Here is an 8967-nt window from a genome sequence, read left to right on the forward strand (position 1 = left end):
ACGGGGAGGTTGGAGGCGGGGAGGTTAGAGACGGGGAGGTTGGAGGATGGGGGAGGTAAAAGAAAGGGCTCCTCCCGGACCAGCAGTTAGCGTAATGGCTGTCACTAGACTCCCATGTAGTCGACGTCCCGGACCCGGTGGCTTAAATTCACACCGGGCGTGTGTGTGTGCGTGCCCAAGATCCCGAGAGGAGAATGGAGCAGAAGGGATTGCGGCCGGGCCTTCCCCCCGGGGGGTCATTTCTCGCCTTCTGTCCCTCTGTTTTTCTGGTGAGCGCATGCGCCCTATAGCAAAAATCTCTTGAAGGAAGGAAGGAAGGAAGGAAGGAAGGAAGGAAGGGAGGGAGACAGAGAGAGGGCTCCTCCCGTGCCGGCAGGCCCCCGGGGTGCTCTGAGGTGTGGAGCGCTGGCAAGCCCCACTGGTAGAGGGGAGCCCGCGGCCAGCAGGCTGTGCCCCAGCTCTCTGGTTCCCTTGTTAACAAAGTCATCTTGTTTTCCTGCTTAGGTGCCCCTGGACGGCGTGGCAAGCCTGGAAGAAGAGGCGACCCTGGTGAGTCCCAGGTTCTCTCAGCTCCTAAGCCAGGGTCCGGAAGCTTGCCGTCGGCCCGGACCTGGCTGGGGAGCAGCCCCTGCCGGCACCTGTCGTCGCTGTCCTTGGTCTCGGGCAGCATTTTTCTGTCCAGTCCCAGCCAGCGCGCCCAGAGCCTCCATCCTTCTTTCCCCTCCCAAGCCCTGGCCAGTCTCTTCTCAATGTATCTGAGACCACCTCCTGGGGTTCCCGCTGCTCTCACCCCCCTAAGCCTTCACCCTGCGTCCTCCCCGCCGCAATGGCTCCTCCCCTGCCTGGCCTCTTACCCCCACTGAGGGCAGGTTCTCGTGACCTGCTCACCCCTTGCAGCTCTCCCACTGCCCAACATGGCCGTCCCGGGGCTGCATCTCTGGTGGGGCACTCTGGGACACGTTCGGTCCAGCCAGGCTCTCTCTCCTAACCTGGAGGTGCCATGGGCATGGCTCCGGGTCTGGGAGACCCTGGCAGCCATACCCGTGCTGTCAAAGGTGCCGCGGGATCAGGGAGCCCCCCTCAGCCCCTTATCTACACACAGGCCGTCTGGCTCTTACTTGGTGGCCCGCATTCCTGACGGCGAAGTCGCCCCCGACCCGCCCTGTGCACGTGTTCGGAAGCTGCGCAGAGGGTGGTGGTGCAAAAGCTCCGGGGTTCAGGGGGTGCCGTGAGGTCAGCGCAGGCCTGCAGCCAGCTCACTTCCTGAGCAGGGACCCCAGGCAGCTGCCCCTCACTGGGCGCCTAGCTTGCTGCAGCCCCGACCGTCCGCCGCAGAGGCTGTGAGCTGCGGGGAGGTCAGGTGCAGAGGGCCCCGGAGAGGCGGTGCCTGCAGGCACCCCTTGGCCCGGTCTCGTCGGCAGTGTTGATTAAGCGCATGTCCCTGCCGGCCTGTTCAGGCAGCGGGGAGACATCACAGACAGCAGGTGGGACAGGGGTCATCATCGTGTTCAGACAAGCAGATTTCATCTTAGCAATCGTGACACGTGCTTGGAGGGACGGACAGGGCGGTGTGATGGAGATGACAGGTGAAGGGCAGTCTTCAACGGCAGGGCTGCATCAGGCTTGTCGCAGCCATGGGGACACAGCACGTGTGAATGTCCTACGTCCAAAGAGAGCTGGCACCTTGGGAGCCAAGACAGCCAGTGAGGCAGAGCACAGTGGTAAGGGCAGCAGGCCTGGGGCAGGCAGCGGGGTCTGGTGAGGGCAGCGGGGCCTGGCGAGGGCAGCGGGGCCTGGCGAGGGCAGAGGGGCCTGGCGAGGGCAGAGGGGCCTGGCAAGGGCTGGCTCACAGGAGGGCCATGCTGGCTTGGATTTTGTTCCATGTGTCGTGAGAAGTCCTGGGACAGGGTTGAGCATTTTAAAAAGATGCCCTCTGGGCCAGCCAAGTGGCACGGTGGTTAAGGCACTAGATCCCACATGACTGACCACAGTTCAAGTCTCAGACTTGGCGTTTGAAAACCATGACAGGTCTATGTGTGTGTCTGCCCAAAATCCGAAGAGGAGAATGGAGGAGAAAGGATTGTGGCATGGCCATCCTTGCCGGGGGTGATTTCTCACTCTCTGGCTCTGGCTCTGGCTCTGGCATGTGACCTACTACAAAAACTCAAAAAAAGAGGAGGAAAGAAAACCTGAGCCAGACCGCGTCCTCTCTGCTCAAACCCGACACGGGCTCCCATCTCAGGAAAGAGTCCTCAGAATGGCAGGGAGGCCCTGCCCTGCCTGCCCACCCTCCCCGCCCCGCACACTGGCACCCCACCCCGGCTCGGTGCCCTGAGTTCCCTCTGCCTGGTCCGTGTTTTCCCAAGGATCCGCAGGAACGGGTCCTCCACTGCCTTCAAGCTGCGCTAGCTGTCGTCTCAGGATGGCGTCTCCCCTGCCCGCCTCCTGAGTGCTCCGGTCTGTCCCTCCAGGGCTGCCTCCTCTAACTTGCGTGGGTAACTCCAGGTGACACGCGGGCATCTGTCCCCCTGGAGGGCACTCCCCAGCGTGGCGACCTCTGCTCTGCTCGCCGGGGTTCCCAGGACTCAGAACCACGTTGCACTCAGTGCCAGCACGGGCGTGCAGTGAACGCTGGCTGCGTGGACAGGCAGTGGTCAGGAGGTGGTGGGCACGTGGTCTCAGCCGTGGTTGCAGGCAGAGGTGAGCGGTGGACCCAGAGCAGGGAGCGTGGTTGTCCCACGAGGCTGCGGGGGCGTGTGGAGGCCACTCCCCTTTCCCAGTCCACGTGGTCAGGTGGAAGGTGACCGTTCACTGAGACGGGGACCACAGAGGGGCAGGTGGCAGCAGACCCCGAGTACGACTTGCACACGTTCATTTGAGGAATCGTCAGGTGATTCCACGGGAAGTGCCGAGTGGTCGACTTGAAATGGGGTCCAGGATTCAGAGGACGGTCTGGGCGGGAGAGAGACGTTCGAGCCCCTTCTGCTTCGTGTAGCCAGGGGTGAGGATGAGCTCTTTGGGGGGCAGGAGAGAACGGGGGAAAGTCCAGCTGGAGACACCCGTGTGCAGCCAGGTGGGACAGACCCGTCAGCCGAAGCGACAGCTGGCGGGGGCGGGAGGAGTGTGCCGTGGGGAGCCCAAGGCAGAGCCGTCGGGAAGGAGGGCGCAGGCCGGGGGTGAGTAAAGGACAGGGCGTCTGTGGGCTTGCTGGTGTGGGCAGGTCACTCAGACCTTTTGGGGGAGTGGAGAGGAGTTAGAGATGACGAGGACGGACGCCCCTTTGGGAGAGAGCAGGGGGGCCCGTAACCAGGTGGGGCGGTGCAGGCGTTTTCTCTGGCAAAGCTGTAGGGCCTCTGAGCCCTTGTCTCTGCAGCCCCCCCCGCCCCAGTCATCTCGCACCGGCTGGACTCGGCCTAGCTGGGCCTACTGCTCCTGCGGCTTCCTGTCCCCCTGCGATCCCTCCTGAGCCAGGCACTTGCCTCGTGCTCAGCAGTGGGTCGCCTCACCGCGTCCTGGGCACAGAGTTGGCAAGCAGAGGTGTCGGCCAGCTGGCGGGAGAGTGCGGGGGCTCTTGCTGGCCTCGTTCTCCAGGGCAAGGCTGGTGCCCTGCGTGGCAGCGCAGTCACAGAGCAGGCACTGGGAGGGGTGGGAGCCCTCCTTCCAGGAACAGCCCCTTCCCTGACCAACTGTGTGGCCCAGGACAGGTCCCTCGTCCCTGAGCTTCTGTGCCGCCACCTGGCAGCATGTCCCCCACAGGCAGTCGGGCAGGCCAGATACAGCGGTGGACTGTGACATGCGTTGCAGCCGCAGGGCGAGGACCCGGGGGTTCTGACACTTCTCGCCGCCCGCGCCCAGTGGGATGAGCCTCAGGTGCAGCCCCAGCCAGAGCTTCCGTACCCACCCCTTCGAGTCCCCCACCCCGCTACCACAGCGTCTGCTCAGGCACACTCGCCTGCACCCTCCACCATGTCTCTCTGCCCGAAACGCTCCCGGTCTCCCCTCACGGAAACGAGCAGCCGTGGGGAGCACCGAACTGGTTCTCTACGCAGCGGCCAGGGCTCGTTCCGCCAGGCGTGGCAAACCAGCAGGAGTGAGCCCCGAACAGCCCGCGAAATGCCTGTGTTCACCGACGTGGTGGGAGTTGTCACACCACCCACAAGCCACCCGGCCCGCCAGGGACAGGCTCCTCCTCCCCTGCCACTTGGCTTTGGGACTGACACCTGTTTGCGGAGCTGTGACGGAAAGCAGCCCTGTCACACTGAAGGCTGGTGGGGAGGTGTGGCCGCAGCGCTGAGGACAGGCGGCCCCGCCGCGCTGACCGGCTTCTCTGCTTGTGTTTTGCAGGTCCTCCCGTAAGTGTCCTGGTCTGCACGCCGCTCCTGACAGATAAGACCTCTGCTTCTCTCAGTGACCCCGCCAGGGCACAGGTGTTGGTTAGAGAAACGCACCCTTCAAAAAAGAAAAAGAAAAAAACGAGTCCCAGACAGGGCCCGCATTTTTGTAGATGGCACAAGCTTAGACTCCCGCAGGTTGTCCAGCTCCCAGACGTCCCGGGCCGTTCTCCTTCCAGGAGGGCTGGCCGAGCCTGGCTGCTGCAAGCCGCCCAGGGTCCATGTCCACGTGTTTTCTCACGCGTGTTGGCAGGAATGAGCCGGGCTTGATCAGCAGGCGTGGGGGGTGCTCTCTGCCGTGCCAGCCTGCTCTCTGCCCCAGGCTGCACAGCCGAAACCTTGCCGGTACAGCTGGCTGCTGTCCAGACGTCCCAGGAGGAACGCGCACTGCCTTGGAGAAGGACATTGGGCGTCCCCGGTCCCCTCCCCACCCAGGAGCCGAGGCAGCTGTGCATTCGGGAATGCTCAGTGGCCCCGGAAACCCGTCGGTTCTCATGGCAGGAGCTGCGTCAGCCTTTGACTGTAGCTTTCCACGCCTGATGACCCCCATGAATCTATTCAGGAAGCGCCCGACAGTCCCCTGGGCCGAAACGGGCCTGCGCAAGGAGCCCCTTCCAGACTGCCGCGCGGTATTCTCTACTTCCACTTTCCGCGCTTCATTTCCCGATGGGCACCCTTCGGGGTCCAGGCTTGTCCGGCAGGTAGACAGCGTGGCCACAGAAACGTGCAGACTGTGGCCACGGCTCCCGTTGCTGCTGAGCTGCTGTGACCACGAGGCTAGTTTGTGGACTCAGCATCACGTGGCAGCTGCAGGGCGATTCTTTTTTAAACTTTGGTATTAAAATGTTATGTATTAGGCAAATTCAGAAAATCACAAACTGCAGCCTGAAAAGGCCTAAAAAGGTGGATGGAGCCCACGTGTGGCCACGGCAGGGCGCCACTGCTCCGATCGGGCTCGCCTGCACACGGCATGGAGAAGCACCCGGGGCACTAACGGCCTGTGGCTTGTCTCCGCTGCACCTGTCCAGCTCACCCCTGCCCGTGGCCCCATGGCCGTGGGAGGGAGCGAGCACCTTCTCCAGGCCCTCGGCAGGCCTGACTCGGGTCTTAGTTTGGTCAGAGCGACTGTGACCGCCCCACGGAGCCCTACGTGGTTTTCACCATATGCTCCCACTGACGGGGGAGCGGGGAGGGACACGGGTGGGTGACAGCCCTGGTGGCCCAGTAAAGCCTCACGGCTCACGGCCCCCAGCCCAACCCTCTGTGGCAGGGAGCCACAGACCCCCCCCGACCGGCCAAGCTGTGTCCTGTCCCCTAGAGAGCTAGTTACCCACCAGCGCATCTGCTGAGAACCAGGCCGAGCATGGGGGGCCAGGCCCTGGCCGGTCTAAGGGTGGCCGTGTGGTTTTCTGCTGGACGTCTGATTATTAACACCATGTTAATCACTGCAGGGGCAGTCGGGACGAGATGGCTACCCGGTAAATTCCATTTATTTTTTGCTCTCTTGCCCTTTCCTCTCTGGTCAGCCTTGCTCCGAGTCCCGTTTCCCTCTGTCTGCTCCTCTCCTACCGCTGTGCTCCTGAGCCACTGCAGTCTTTCCGGGGAGGGGCTCGCATGTGCCCCATGGACACGTTCTGCAGGCCAGCAGGGCCTGGGCCAACCTGGGCACCAGCTCAGAGGCTTCGAGGTGTCTCGGGCATCCCAAATCCTCTGCCTGCTCCCTCCGCCCTGCACGTCAGCCCTCCCGGCCGGGTGACTGCCCACCTCTTCTGGGGGCAGGGCTCTGTGTCCCAGCCTGCCTGTCATGTCACCACGCCGGGACACCTTGGCCCTGTGGTCCCATCCCTTCTCAGTTCTACCTTAAACCCAAAGCTAACTCTTACTTGGAAGAGACGTGCCCGGCTGGGCTGAGTACCGCCACTGTGGGACGTGGCTGAGCAGCTGCCAGGGCCACGCAGAGGTTAGGGCCTGGGCCATCCAGGCCTGTGCCGAAGTTAGACCTGTCCGGGCCCGTGCAGAGGTTAGGGCATGGACTGTCAGGGCCTGTGCCGAGGTTAGGGCCTGGGCGCATCTAGGGGCCCTGGGCAGCAGAGAGGGCAGGGCTGAGCCCGCTGAGGGGAGAGCTTGCAGGACCTTCCTGTGGGCAGATCCATTTTGTGCCTCCGAGGCGGGAAGATACGGGGAGGGAAATATCGGTTGATTCGGAGCCTCCCTAGAGACCAGCTCTGAGGCCAGCCAGTGGCGTGGTGGTTAGGGTGGCTGGATCCCACATGGACGGCTTCACAGTTCAAACCCTGGACCTGGTGATTGAGAAACACCAGGTGTGTGTGTATGTGTGTGTGTGCGCGCGCCCAGAGTCCCGTGGGGGCGTAGGACAGTGCTGCTTTCTCCCTCCCTCAGCCTACCCCGTACTCCCCACCCCCGTGAGCACACACACCCTCCGGCAAAATAATTTTAAAACAAATAAACTAAGATCCAGAGCTGCCCAGGCAGGAGTGTCCCCGGTGCTGAGAGAGAGCCCCTCCGAGGAGGCCGAGGGGAGAGGTTCAGCCCGAGAAATGGTACCAGGCATCAATGTCCACGCTGTGGTTTGGACCCCTGGGACGGCTCGCCCACACTGCCCTTCAGACCCCGCCATGGCCGCATGGCGAAGGCCGCTCTGCAGCACCAGGGCTGGAGTAAAGGAGCCCGCAGGCCAGGGCTCCATGGCTGACAGAGCATGCCACGAGCCAGCCACCCAAGACCGAGGGACGCTGGGAACATTCACCTCCTGGCCAAAGCGACCCTGCTGGGTGGCCCAGGGTAGACGCTGGAGCTGTCTGTGCTCAGGGCGCCCCCCACGCCCACCCCTGCCTCCTGGTGTGGAAACACCAGGCTGTGTGTGAACCAGCATGGAAGGACAGCCGGCCAGGCCAGCCCACCCAGTGCTGCAGCCCTGTGGGCAGGAGGCCGGCGTGCCCTGCCAGGGTCTGAGTCCCTTCCCACCTGTGCCACTCGCTGCCTGGCCTTGGGCCAGCCCCGTGCTTCTCGGGGTCAGGATCTCCTTCCCTGTGAAGACACTAATGCAGGGACTGGGTCCGGGCGAGGTGAGGGCACACTCCACACCGACCGCCCAGGCCGCTCAGCCGAGGCCGCTGTCACGGGCCATCACCCTGCCGCTGGGGTGTGAAACAAGGAGAGTGGCGTGGGTGAGGTGTTTGGCCCCAAGGGTGGCCCAGAGAAGGGGCGCTGTGAGTGTTAGGGTGAGGGCGGAGGCGCCTAACAAGGGTCCGTCTGGCGTGAAGTTGGGGGCTTTCTGGGAAGGACGTGGCTGGGCCCAGCAGGCTCCCACTTGTGCAGGTGGCTCCGGCAGCCGGTGCCCATGCAGGCCCTCGGTGCAGACCCTCCAGCCTCCGGGGAGGCCTGAGCAGGGTGAGCCCAGAGAGGGGTGGGGGGAAGAGAGGTCACGGCCCACCACTAACCTGTTCTGGAGTGGCAGCCCCACCTTGCCACAGACCCGTTCCACACAGAGCTGGGCGTTGTTTCTGAGGGCTGGCCCGCAGTTGGGCTCAGAGCTGTCGAATGGCCGGCATGGGAGCCAGCCAGCTCACCCAGCGGGGCGTCCCCACGCACTCCCTTCTGGCTGTCCCTTCCGTGAGACCCACGGGGTGGGAAAAACCCTGCGCTATGTGTGTCTGAGCTGAAATCCCCATCCCTTGGCCGGGGGAGGGTAGAAAGCCGCCTGCTCGAAGCACGCTGTTTATAGATGGCTTCGCGTGGCCACCCAGCTTAGGGCGACTGCCCTGTGCTGAGGGACAGCACCTGCACGGAGCGTCACCACGGGCCCCGGTCGGTTAGGCTGTCTGGACCTTGGCACACCTGCGTGGACTGGGCAGGCTGCCGATCTCTCAGGGCCCCTGGAACTCACGCCTGCACTCAGAGGGGCGCCTGAGGCACCTGCACAAGGCCGGGCTCCGTGTGGCGCGCACGGCCCAGCAGCCGACATGCCCTTTCTCATCGTCCAGAGCCTGAGAAAGAAAGCCAGGTTTAAGAAATCGTCCCAGGCTCCCCAGCAGACATTTGCAGTGTTTCGAAAGGAAGATGACATGGAGAAGGACCAGCTTTAGAAAGAGTCTTCTTGGGCCTGCAGCTGGCAGGGGTCGAGGCGCAGGACTTCCAAGGCTGACCACTGTCTGAGTCCCAGACCCAGTGACTTGAAACTCACAGCAGGCACATGTACATGCAGGCCCAGAATGGGAGGAGAATGGAGAAGAGGGATTGCAACCAGGGCCACCCCCCGGGGGGTGATTTCTCACCTTCCCTCTCACTGTCTCTCTGTCTCTCTCCAGCAAGCACATGTGCCCTATGGCAAAAACCTTTTTAAAAAAGAAAAAATTCGGGAACCAGCAGTTAGCGTAATGGCTATGTCGCTGGACTCCCACGTAGTCGACTGCGGTTCGCATCCTGGACCCGGTGGCTTAAAACTCACGCCGGGCGCGTGTGCGTGCGTGCCCAAGATCCCGAGAGGAGAATGGAGGAGAAGGGATTGCGGCGTGACCATCCCCGCTGGGGGGTGATTTCTCGCTTTCTGTCTCTA

At 63.2% G+C, this 8967-nt stretch overlaps 1 protein-coding gene across 1 annotated transcript in view; it reads left to right on the forward strand.

The window, feature by feature from the left end:
• COL23A1 (collagen type XXIII alpha 1 chain) overlaps positions 1–8967 on the forward strand; it is a 222852-nt gene that overhangs the window by 167954 nt on the left and 45931 nt on the right. The window contains exons 3-5 of the mRNA XM_027775906.1: positions 505–549; positions 4345–4352; positions 5843–5869. The gene's annotated coding sequence lies outside the window, so the exon portion shown is untranslated. The remainder of the gene's footprint in view (positions 1–504; positions 550–4344; positions 4353–5842; positions 5870–8967) is intronic.

This window comes from Tupaia chinensis, unplaced genomic scaffold (genome assembly GCF_000334495.1).
Source record: "Tupaia chinensis unplaced genomic scaffold, TupChi_1.0 Scaffold000612_1, whole genome shotgun sequence".
NCBI classification, from domain to species: Eukaryota; Metazoa; Chordata; class Mammalia; order Scandentia; family Tupaiidae; genus Tupaia; species Tupaia belangeri.